The 12,556-nt window shown below is 47.2% G+C and overlaps 1 protein-coding gene across 2 annotated transcripts in view; it reads left to right on the top strand.

The window, feature by feature from the left end:
* The first annotated feature begins 213 nt into the window (after window positions 1–213).
* GPAM (glycerol-3-phosphate acyltransferase, mitochondrial) overlaps window positions 214–12,556 on the top strand; it is a 63,029-nt gene continuing 50,686 nt past the window's right edge. Inside the window, exon 1 of one of the 2 annotated variants that reach the window (XM_023240921.2) lies at window positions 214–485. The gene's annotated coding sequence lies outside the window, so the exon portion shown is untranslated. Of the gene's footprint in view, window positions 495–12,556 lie in introns of both variants that reach the window. The other variant, XM_023240919.2, reaches the window with a different exon arrangement.

Raw genomic sequence — 12,556 nt, 5'->3', positions numbered from 1 at the left:
GCGTCAGGCTCATCCAGTGAGAATGAGGCTCCTGAGCTCCTGAGGCTCACTCCCTGGTCAGAAAATCCTCATCAGGCTAAGCCAAGAAGACACCCCCACAGAATCATTAAATTATAACAAGCCCTGAAACTCACTCCAGAAGCCTGGGTCTGTTTGTCCTTGCAGTCGGAAGGAAGCAGCTGATTGGCTGGCTGAGCTCAGACTAGCAGGCCTTATCTCTGACTAGTTATTATTTGATTAAAGAGGCCTCCTCCTGCGGTGTTTCAAAACCATGCTGGGAGAGTTTACTGCTGCCTAGGGACTTTTTCTGAGGTTACTACAGAACACCCAAAGTCCTTCAGTCTCCAGCTATACAAACAGACACCCAGAGGAGGTTTGTCCACTTCCATACCCAGGCGGGGGCTGTGTTCTCCAGAGTCTCCATCAGCTTTGCTAATCAGCTGGTTGAAAATAATTCCTTAAACACCACAGAGTCAAGGATACAGGTATTAAAGGTAATTTGGCGGGGGGGGGGGGGGGGGGGGGGTGTCTAATTTCCTAGGATGTCATGGCATTCGAAAAGGGGGTAGGGTGGAGGTCTGGGGTGCAGAGTGGAGAGCAGGAGAGGCAGAGGAAATGGAAAAAGAATGTGCAAGAAAAAAGAAATCTTGAAATTCTACAAAAGGCAAGGCCAAGGTGTGAGTTATTTGCAGCTGGAGAGAGGCGTGAGCATGATCGCGATGTATCATTCACATCTGCAGGCTTTTGCTCCCTGGGAAACCTTTCTCCAGGTCTGTCCACTCCCTTGGTATGTCTGTCATCCTTCCCCCTGGCTCAGAACCCCAAAGTCCCAGTAGGGTTTTGGGCATTATGAGAATCTGGTGGCTTTAGCTTGAAACATTGTCTGATGTGATTTGCAAATGGGACAAGGTCCCCTGAAGGTTCTGCTTGGTGACACCAATCCTTGTGATGTTGACCACAGAGAGAAAAATGGGGCCGAGCATCTCATTTATGAGAATTTGTTTCCCGCTTTGCCTGGGATCTGTGTGTGATGTGCACTCTCGGTTCTCACGCCCCTCATGGCCCCAGCTCGGCGATGTTTTCCGCGCTTGGGCTGAGAGGTCAAGTCAAAGGGCTTCCTCGCTAAGAATGCAAGCTGGGCTCTGGGCTCCACATGATGCCAGCAGGGATTTACCCACCTGGGAAGAGGATGGAAACGTCCCCTCTAATTGTTACATTTGGCTGGAAATGCCCGAGGAGGGGAGGATATGATGCAAGACAAGGAAAACATCATTTTATTTGGGTGGAAAACAATGCTTTCATAGTAAATCAGCATTAAAATTGTTGGGGTTTTTTCTTTCTTTCTTTTTGTTTTTTGCTGTGCATTTTCGATTACTGCATTTCCTCTCTGGCCGTAGTGGTTGTCGTAATTTCCACATGTTTCCATCCAGGTTGTCTTCATTGTGAACTGTTGTACCTGGGTTGCTTGTGCTGTGTCAGCTTTGGCAGGCTGTTTTCCTGGCTTTGCCCCCCCACCCCCCGCCCCGCAAACCGGCTCTGCGGGAGGGGGGCGTGGGGGGGGGAAGGAGATTTTCTCGGCAGAGGCCCCATTGGATTTCCTGAGACTATTTGGGGTAATGGTCTGAGGTGCTTGTCAAAGTAAGTCCCCTCCCCCCTCACAATTTTAAGGCAAATGGCAAGAGGGAGGACAAACCCAGAGCGGGGAGTTGTACCTCCTGGACCTGGTTCCTTCCTGCTCTTTTGGGAGCACTTTCTCCCTTTACCATCATCCGGGTGGCCTGAGTCTGCTCCTCCTCTCTCACTGTTCTCCCATCTCTGTTCTCCACACGGACACTCATTCTTTGCACCCACCATGGCGGCCTTCTTGCATGTTACCCTTTCTGCTCGGAGCACTTCCTCCCTTCCCTGCCCCCTGCTCTGGCCAAGTCAACAGATTAGTGAGGTCTCTGAGTAAAGCTTCTTCCTCTGGGACTAGGTTAGGATCCCCTGGACCTCACCTCACTGAACCCCCAATCGCGTCGTCTCATGATGGTTTGTTTCGTCATCCACTGCCTCGCACTGGGAGCTCTGTGAAGCCAGGGGCCTTGCTTCCAGCCCAGCAGTGTCCGGCACCCAAGAGACTCTTACTGGCAATAACAGGTAACACTGACGGAGCACCTTCTAGCTGCCTGGCACTGTTCCGAGGGCTCTTACGCTTTTTAACTCAGTCCTCAAACTGGGAGGTGTCAACCCATTTAACAGACAAGGGAACTGTATAAAGAAACAAGTTGGGGCACCTGGGGGGCTCCTTTGGTTGAGTGTCCAACTTCTGATTTCGGCTCAGTTCATGATCCCAGGGTGGTGGGATCGAGCCCCACATTGGGCTCCAGCCCCACATCGGGCTCCATGCTCCATCCTCTCTCCCTCCCTCCCTCCCTCCCTCTCCATTCCCCACCCCCCCACCAAAAAAAAAAAAAGAAAGAAAAAAAAGAAAGGAGTTAACCTAGTAAACAGTGGACTTCAGAGCCCATGCTTTCACTCCTATGCCACAATGCCAATCTGGTGCCGAATGAATCCGTGAAAAACGAATGATAGTGGGGTAATGAATAGAACACTAGGCCACTCTCCCATCTGCTCTGTTGGACCCTTTCACTCAGCCTACTGCACATGAACCACAGTGCAGGTTGTGCGCAAGGCTCTGAGGATATGGTAGGAAATGGGCGCAGACCCTGACCTGAGTTCACTTTAGTTTTGAGCTACGTCCTCTCTGTCAGGATCTGCTTTCTCCGTCAGCCTCTCACCTACCTTTGTTTTAATCCCTTATGGGCTCTGACCTCATGACTGAGAGGGGCTCCAAGTCAGGAATTTGGTCCCGCCTTGAAGGAAGTACTTATAGAAACTAACACTGCCTGGATGCTTGCAGCAGATCGGGCATTGTGCTAAGGGCTTTTCCTGCCTTAGTTCATTTATCCTCCTTGTGAGGGAGGGGGTTAGCATCATCCTATGTCTTAGAGGAACAAGTTAAGGCTAAGAGAACTAACGTCCCCAAGCTGGTAAGTGCAGCAGCTGAGACTGATGTATCCAGCCTCATACCCGCATACCAGGGGGTTTCATAAACACTTAGCTCTGGGCTCACTGCCTCCTGGTGACTGGTCCCCTCTGGAATTCAGGCGGATATTTCTGTTTCACTGTCTGCTTCTCCAGTTGCTGAGTGGGGACCTCCTCACTGCTATGTGATCTTCAGCATTATCTTTCCTGCCTGGACCACAATCTAGCCCCGAGCTTCACAAGACCATGGACTGGTTTGGGAACATCTGGTCCTAGAACATCACAGCCAAAAAGCCTAAACCAAGGCCCCCAGCTTAAGGGAAACTCCAAAATCTGAAGACCTTTCTTAGAAAAGTAGTACAGCATGGGGGTGGGGGGGATGTCATTCAGATCCACTGCTGAATTTTGCTTTCTCCACTTGTTATTTATGTTGTCTAAGCCCCAGTTTCCTTATCTGTAAAATGGGTATCATATGTCTCTGGTGTGGTTACCTTGAATTTTTTTTTAATGTTGACTTATTTTTAAGAGATGAAGAGACAGAGTGTGAGTGGGGAAGGGGCAGAGAGAAAGAAGGAGACACAGAATCCAGAGCAGGCTCCAGGCTCTGAGCCATCCGCACAGAGCCCGATGTGGGGCTTGAACCCACCAGCCGTGAGATCATGACCCGAGCCGAAGTCGGACGCCCAACCAACTGAGCCACCCAGATGCCCCTGGTGCTGTTACTTTGAGAATAGAGATGTTCTGTTCACTAAATGCAGGTGTGTGCCTGCCATGTGTGAGGAACAGTGAGAATGAGGCCGAGAAAGATCCCTGCCCTTGTGGAAGTTACAGTTGAATAGGAGACAATAAGCATTAAAACAAAAACAAGAACAAAACACACACACACACACACACACACACACACACACACACACACACAAATAAATAAGTCATTCCCATTTGTGATGAGAAAAAAAAAAAAAGGACCATATTTAGGTAGGGGAGGAAAGCTCCTCAGGCAAGACCTCCCTGGTGAACTGATAGCATCTGAGCACCTAACACGCCATCATGAGCAAGAATGCTCAGCACGTGTGACCCTGGCCAACCACCTGTAACTCTAGGATTCAGAGGCTGTGAGTATAAAGTGAGGGGAGTGGACTGAATGCTTCCTAAGGCTGAGTTGTCCAACTCTGGTATTTATAATTCCATCTCTGGTTGTCGATCTCTGGTATTTATAATTCCATAGCAAGACAGAGTCAGATTAAAGGAGACTCCCCTGACTTCCTGTCCAGTACTCTTCTACCCAGCTATCTCCATGGATAGAGAGAGTCTGAGTCCAAACTCAAGAAGGCCAGGGGGAAGGCTTGGCTAATTCTGTCTCCCAGAAACCCCTTTCTCTAGTGCCTCCCTCTCTTCCCCAGCTGGAGCTCAGCATCTTCACTCCCCTATGGTCACTCCCACCAGACAGAAATCCCTAAGCCCTTTCCCAGGAATGGAGAAGAGGTTCTCTCTGTCCTTGTCCCCCAGGTTCCTACACATCCAGCCTGGACGATTAACCCACCTGGGGCAATCATCTCTGGTGGTGGAATTCCAAGCACAGGCAGGCTGGGGCAGGGAGCAGAGAGCTGAGGATGTGGGGACGGGCCCATCATCTTCCTTGGCTGCCCATGAGTGCTCCCAAGGCTGCCCCCTTCCCCACCCACTCAGCTTCCTCCCCCGGGAGCACCATGTTCCTTTTGCACTGCACACAGTGTCTTTTGTGAGCTCTGCGGCCAGGGACTTAGTGACAGCTCTTGTGAAGAACTGGTTAGCATTTTTTCCAGACAAAGCCAGAAACTCTGGGAGGTGATGGGAAGGCTAAGCTTGCCAAGTGTGTTGAAAGGAAATGATCAGTTTCAGGCTCCTGAAAGAATGGTCTTCAATTCTGTCCCACCTTCCCCACGGGGACCCTGTCCCCTTGACCTCCAAGGGCATATCGACTCTCTTTCCATCTCCTCTTCCTTACCTGGGGCCTAACTCTTGCCTTCAGCTGTCTGTTAACCAATCCCCACCTACTGCTTACTGTCCACAATGCTTAGTAGGACCTCCCAGGGACGGGTTTTAGCCAGCGATGCCTAAGGGAGCAATGATGGTGGGAAGGCAGGCTATAGATCTGATAACTCAAGGGACATAACTGTCTTCACATGAGCTCAGGATTTGAAAACCTTTGTTTGGTTGGGGAGTCAAAGATTAGATGGATGTTGAGAAAGGATCAGAAATGCTGTGCAATAGATAATACATTGTATCAGAGCGTTTCCTTTTTTTAAAGTTTATTTATTTATTTTGAGAAAGGGGGGGGGGAGTAGAGAGAGAGCTCAGTGGGAGTCTCGGACTCAAAAACTGTGAGGTCATTACCTGAGCTGAAATCAAGAGGCTGGCACTTAACCAGCTGAGCCACCCAGGCTCCCCAAGAGCATTTCCAAAGAGACATGGAATAGCAAGTTGTACCCAGAGGCAAACTCTCCCCAACAGGTCATAAAAGGAAAGTGGCAGGATATTTGCAGTGGGAAGCCCACCCTCACCATTCGGTCCCCAGAACCTGTAGCCTTGCTAATCTTGCCAAGGGGAAGCCTGGTTCTGCAGCCAGGAGCGGCATTTCAGATGTGTATTGGGGCTCCAAGTTGTCCTGCTGAGCCAGTACTAATGAAAATACTCCATCACTCCTGATCTCTCAAGCAGCAGGGCAACAGGAACCCTCTCCCCACCCCATCCTGTCTCCTTGCCTCTGTGTGTTTTACTTACTGAGCTTTGCATTTGGCCTTTCTCTAACCTGCCCTGTGGGTGTGGTGGGAAGTTTAGCTGAGGTTGACTCTGTGCATTGGGCTTCAACACCCTGCCAGGAGTCAGGTTGACCCAAAAAAAAAAAAAAAAAAAATCCAAAACTACCCAAAATGAGTTTTAAAAGAAAACATCCTTTTCCCCATGAGCTGGACTTTTCTCTGCAGGGAAGAGCAGTTTTTGTGGATCTTAACATGGGCGGAGGTGGGGGGTCAGGGGGGCGGACTACTTAGTAACAGTGTGGCTGATGTTTTCTTTCTGTCAATTCCGAATCAGAAGTGACTGTGAGGCACTGGGGCCTGGGAAAATGGAACACCCTGGGGCTGAGAGCTCTTCTCTGACTTGGCAATGGCAGTAGCAGTGGGATCAAGCAGCAGGCAGGCTGGAGGCTGGCTGTTCCACACCCCAGCCCTGCTTCAGCCCAGACAGCTCAGGGGACTTGGGAGAGGAGCTGAGCCTTTACTCGGGAGTTCCCTGGCACCTCCCGGGGCAGCAGCAGCCCTAACCCCCATCACACTCCCCTTGGGGCTCATTTTAATTATCTTGAGGGATGATGCTCAGGGCTAGCCTGTGGGTAGGTTGGAGGTGGGGCCCCTCGTCCACTGCACCAGCCACAAACAGCACGCATGATTACATAATAGAAATGTGCCCTCTGATCGTCAGACTGTGCGGGTTCGTGAAGCAGCATTGTGTGTTCCTGGTGCTTTGCCATTGCTCCTTCACAATCTGCCTTGCTATACTACCAGGCCTGCCCCACGACTAACTAGCTCCTTGACTCAGGGCAACAAGGCACAGCCACTGCTCTCAAGGAACTCAAAGCCCAGTGGAAGAGATGAGTAATCAAGCAATTTAGGGTAACGTCACCATGTGGAAGACTGCCACCAAAGAGAAGCAAGGTTTATTCTCAGGGCAACTTCAGTCCCTCCAATCCTACCCTTACCGCTCCCTCTCCGTATCCTGCAACATCTTCTCTGTTCCATCTGGGTCACAAGCCTAATTCTTCTCCCAGCAACTCCAGTGGCTCCTCACAGTACCCATATTCCAGACTGCAGATGAGTGCTGGCCTATGACGTTTTTCCAATCCAGGGTGACTTAAGAACTAAGGACAGAATAGCCAGGCTTTAGTACAGCTGTGTGTATTCAGTTGGAGGAACTTGCCTTCGTTTGGAGAGGCTATCCCTTCTGTCTGTCTGTCGAGATGTTGAAACATTCTTTCATTTATGAAAGGATGGTGTTTGTAGACGTCAACTCAGGTTGAATTTAATTTTAATATTACCATTGGGCAGGAAAAAAAAAAGTTAGGATCCATTGTTTACTGCACTGTGATAGCTCAAAGTCTGGGAAGCATTGCCTAAAAACTGCTTGTCACCAAGGTTAACACCTATGTCCAAACTCAAGCGGGAGCCCCTGGGGTGTCTGTCTTAGTGTCTGATTTCCCAGTCTGTGGCAGACTGGCAGAGCTGATGTATTCAAATTCAACTCACTTCCCCAAGACACTTAGCTGGCTGTAGTGGCCAAATCCTTAAATGGACGCTCCTGTTTTCTTGGCGTCCCAGGCTGCTGTATGTTTAATGCCTTGAGTATCCAATTTCTGGGCCAAACTCATGAAAATCTAAAGGGGAATTATCCGTCTCAGAAAGTAGTTGCAATGGAAATAAAAGCAATTCGTACTCAGTGTTATCAGGATGTTTAATTTTTCATTGAAATTTCAAGATAAAAGGTGATCTTGAGAGTTGTGTTAACCCAGATCTTCGGCTTCCATTGATATGCAGCTTAGAAACTGCTGGAAAAGATGCCAGTCTGGCTTGGAGCAGAACTGGCTCCAAGCAGATCCTCCTAAAAGCAGATCCTTTTAGGAGTCGAAGGATCTGGTATAGTTCATTGAAGTCCCATACTACATCAGGTTATCCTGCCATTTTAGATATGGTTTGGGCTTTGGAAGTCCCCATGAAGCTTGATGGATAGAAGAAAATGCCCATCAGGCAAGCCAGATCCCAGTAATATAAATGGCAAAGTTCAATCTCTTCGGTTGTGGTTGAACATTTCTGTTAACCATTGTTTAAAATAAGTGATTCATGCTAGGCTTAGATAATTTATTTAAAAAAATTTTTTAACATTTATTTATTTTTGAGAGAGAGAAGGAGAGAGAGACAAAGCGGGGAAGGGGCAGAGAGAGAGGGAGACACAGAATCCGAAGTAGGCCCCAGATTTTCTGAGCTGTCAGCACAGAGCCTGATGCAGGGCTCAAACTCAAGAACCGCAAGATTGTGACCTAAGCCAAAGTCAGATACTTAATTGACTGAGCCACCCAGGTGCCCTATTAGATAATTTAGCTGCAAGGAGGGTTTTGCTTTACCATTCTGCAATGTTGGTTTTCCTTTGTGATGGCAATTGCAAAGGAGATTCTCATGTTTGGATTGAGTGCTTCTTGAGGTCAAGGGTGTGCCTTGTGTATGCTATTAGTGAACACATTCTTCTACTTCTGTCTATCTCTCTGCTGGGACCAAATACATCTCTTGGCACATAAGTTGTCAAAAAATTGTTGTTGTGATACCAATAATGCAAATGCCTGATATATTTTGGAGAGAATTCATTTCTGGCAGTTTCTACCTAGGCCTAATATGATCACTTAATCATTCATTTTTTTTTCAACTTGCCTATTGAATTATTAGAAGAAAATTCTTTGACTTGACAATTCTGTTTTGGTTTGCAACCCTGCAAAAAGGAAGAAGTGGGCATATGGCGGGCATCAAAGACCTCTAGTGAGCAGTTTGTGTTCCAAGCCTTGGTACCTAGTTTTCTGGAACCTCCATTGGCTGCTTAGTCAGGGTCTGGGGAGCAACAGGCATGGTCCGTTTGACCTTGCATAATTGTATTTGGTTTGCCTGGGCAATTTGGCCAACACAGTCTTTTCCACTTAACTCACCCTTCTTGTGGCAGGCAGCCCTCTGGCTGGTCAGCAGCCTGAGGTCCGAAGAGAATAATCTAGAAGGCTTAGGGAAGTTTGTCATCCTAGCTTTGCCATTGCTCAGTTATATGGCCCTGGGCAAGTCATCTGTCTCCCTGGGTCATGTGAACCATGGCCTGTGAACCATGTTGGAATAGATCAGAATTTCTCAACCTTGGCACTGGCGACATTATGGGTAAGATAAGTTTTGGTTGTGGGGCTGACTGTCCTGTGCTTTGTAGGATGTGCTTTGTAGAAGCGGCATCCTGGCTTCTACCCACTAGACACCAGTGGTGCTCTTCCCCTCTTTTGTAACGACCAAAAGACATTTGGACACTTCCAAATGTCTTCCTAAGGGCAAAGTCATCCCCAGTTGAGAACTATTGGATCAGATTATATTTACCTCTGTCTCTGAAGCCACAGTGAGTTGTTAATCCATTCTGTTTTATCAAACACCTACCATAAGCTAGGCATTATATTGGGTTTTGTAGCCTCAGTATTTTGTACAGCTATTCCATTGAGTAAGTGCCATCTACTTCATGAAACTCTGAATTAGAGCTAGAATGGCGTCTACAGGGGCACTGAGGTAGAATGAAGAAAAGAGAGAATCTCTATTTGGACTCTTACTAGCCTCATCTATAAAACATCAACCTGATACATTGTTGTCAGGACCTGATGCTTAGTGTATATGAAAGACCTTAAATGATAGTAGACATTCAGTAATTAACCTCATTCTCCTTTCTTCTTCCTCACCCCTGAGAGAATCAGATCTGCACAAACCATTATCAGCTTTGCTCTGCTATCTCTAGGAATCTACCCTTCTCCTACCACATGCCCCCAATCTGCTCCCCAGGCAGGCCAATACTGATATGTCCTTTTGAAAATCTCCAACTGGGTGGGTCTGACTTCAGCTCAGGTCATGATCTCAGAGTTTGTGGGTTTGAAACCCGCATCTGGCTCTCTGCTGTCAGTGTAGAGCCTGCTTTGGATCCTCAGTCTCACTCTGTCTCTGCCCCTCCCCTGCTTGCTCTCTGTGTCTCAAAAATAAACAAACATTAAAAAAAACTCCAACTATATGTTTCAAGGAAAGCCCCCACCCCACCCCCAATGTCTTCTATTGCCAGATTATTAACTTGGTGCATTTTTGAAGGAGTTGCCTCTCCCTAGTGAAGAAAGAGATTCTCCAGAGAATAACCAGAGATGAGCAGGGGCCATTGTTTTGTGTTTGCTTTTGCACAGTGACAATAAGGAACTGAGGAAGCCCCAGGTCCTCCTCTTTGAGTCATCAACACTGCTTCTCCTGGGTCACTGATTGGGCCATGGGTTTTATCATGGGTTCTGAGTGTCTCAGGGGCAAAGATCCTGCATTGGACGTCCATGGGAGCTCCTACACCACCTCCTCCAGGGAACACATGTTGGTATTTTGTAGCCTGATATGGTAAGAAGCATCATGGTGCAGTAGTAAGCAGTTCAGGGCAAGGGAGTTTGAATCTGTACTTTCTTCTCGGGTCAGACACTGACCAGGGGCTATGGAGAACATGAAGACAGTGTAACTCTTGAAAAAAATAGGTTCAGGCTCAAATCCCAGCTCTGTCACTCTCTGTTTGGCCTTGGGAAATGTATGTTACTACTCTGAACCTTGGCTGTCATAGCTGAGAAGTCTGCAATCATAAGGGTCCCTCTTCATTTGGAGGTTGTATTAAATAATAGAATATGTGGAAAGCATATGGTACAATCCTGGTCATTTTTTTTTTGAGAGGGAGAGAGAGAGAGAGAGAGAGAGAGAGAGAGCACAAGCAAGTGTAGGGAAGGGGCAGAGAGAGAGAATCTTAAGCAGGCTCCACGCTCAGCACAGAGCCCGATGTGGGGCTCGATCTCATGACCATGCAATCATGACTTGAGCTGAAGTCAAGAGTTGGATGCTTAATCGACTGCTCTGAATCCTGGAAAATATTAAGTGCTCAATAGAAATCCACTTTAATTAATAATATGTGTCATCTTAAAGAGTAACTATAAGCAGTAATAAATATGATAGGTATTGCATAACAAAAAGATGGATTTGGGTGGATGAAAAGGTATGTATGAGATTGACTTGTTTCATTACTGATGAGAAAACGGGCTCAGAAGGGGAAGCAAGGGGAAGGGTACCCAGGTTAATGGCAGAGCTGGGGCAGATCTTACATCTCTAGATTCCCCTCTAGATGCTGGTTCTACTGTCCTGGGGTTGCTTTCCTGTGTTAAAGAAGAAATTACTCAATAACAATTGTAACATGATATGGCAGACTATTCAGGACTCTCACCAGAGGTATAGGCACCACCACGATGGGGATTTTACAGTATAGAAGACAGACTGGACTCAACTCCAAATACAGCATGGGCAAGAAACAGGGTGGGGGCCTTGGATGGAAAAGTACTAAAAGGAGACAACAAGGTTAAGGGGGACTCTGGGTAAACCGACCTAACATGATTCTTCCCTGAACACAGGTTGGGGTGGTCAGACAACACCTGGGGAATGGTGGAGGGCTAGGAACCTGATCAGATATCGAAGGTTGGGGCTCTGGCTAAACTGACTTAGCAGCATTCTTGCGAATACTGGATTTTACAAGGAGGTGCATGGATGGACCTAGGAGAAGGTTCAGGAGACTGACTAGGAGAAGGTTCAGGTTTTCTAAACCCAAGTTTAGAAAATTGCATACAAATTGAGGAAAATGCACCAGTTGGTTTAAGTACCATGTGCTGTTTTCAGAGGGATTTCTTCTTCAGAGTAAGAGAGAAATAAATATTGTTTAATGGGTTTCTGATGACCTAGGGCTGCCCTAGAGAAAATCAAGGTTTGAGCGGGGTTACCTAGCCACCCAAGGCTCCAGCTACACCAGCCGGTCCTTACACACCACCAAGCACTCTAGCAATTATTGCCTTCATCCCTCCATCTCCCACCTTCTCAAAGTTCAGCCCTTACCTCCCAGCCCAGACCCAAGGGCCTGGTGAGTTCATCTTTTGCCTTAATGCTGATACTTGGTCTCGAGAGCCACCATGAATGACTATATAACTGAGCACAAATAGCCTTTCCCTTCCCAACGAGGCTGCAAGAGATTTCTCTGGGCTGGCTCAGACCTGTGACTCATATCTTATCTTTCACCTCTTGCCAATAAATCACGGGCTTGCTTGAGAAGAAAAGACTGAAGGTTTTAGGCTCATTATTCAAAGAGGAAGAATTTTAACAGAGTGTCTTGCCGCACTTGGTCCTTCAATATTGACTATTTGGGGCCTGCTTGCAATGGAGGTTATGTGGTTCTGTTCGGGTTCTGACATCATGATAATTCACATGATGCCACATCACGTGTCATTACACAGTAAGTGGAACCATGGTATAAATGGAATAACTCATTTGCTTTAAGGTCTACTGTAGTCTTAAAGAATGGTCATAATTCAGTCAAGAAGTTGAATCAGTAGAGTCCTGTTTCCTACCAGAAATATCTCCTATTTCACTTTTTTTTAAACTAAATTAAAATTTAACTGAAAGTGGGTGTCCTTCTTATCTGAAGAAGAGGCTCACCACGCCCAGAATACACATTTTAATGATTTTCTTTTACTCCCCTCCCCCTCTTTTGTTTAACCCCTTTCTGGCATAGCACATTTCAACTGATGATTTAAAGGACGGCTCTGCAGATTACGGCTCCTGGGCCAAATCCTGTCCACCACTTGTTTTATAAATAAAGTTTTATTGGCACACAGCCACATCCATTCATTTATGTATTTATTATCTATGTCTTCTCTCATACTACT

The sequence above is a fragment of the Felis catus genome, chromosome D2, assembly GCF_018350175.1.
Source record: "Felis catus isolate Fca126 chromosome D2, F.catus_Fca126_mat1.0, whole genome shotgun sequence".
NCBI lineage: Eukaryota > Metazoa > Chordata > Mammalia > Carnivora > Felidae > Felis > Felis catus.
This window is presented reverse-complemented; position numbering and strand designations above follow the sequence as displayed.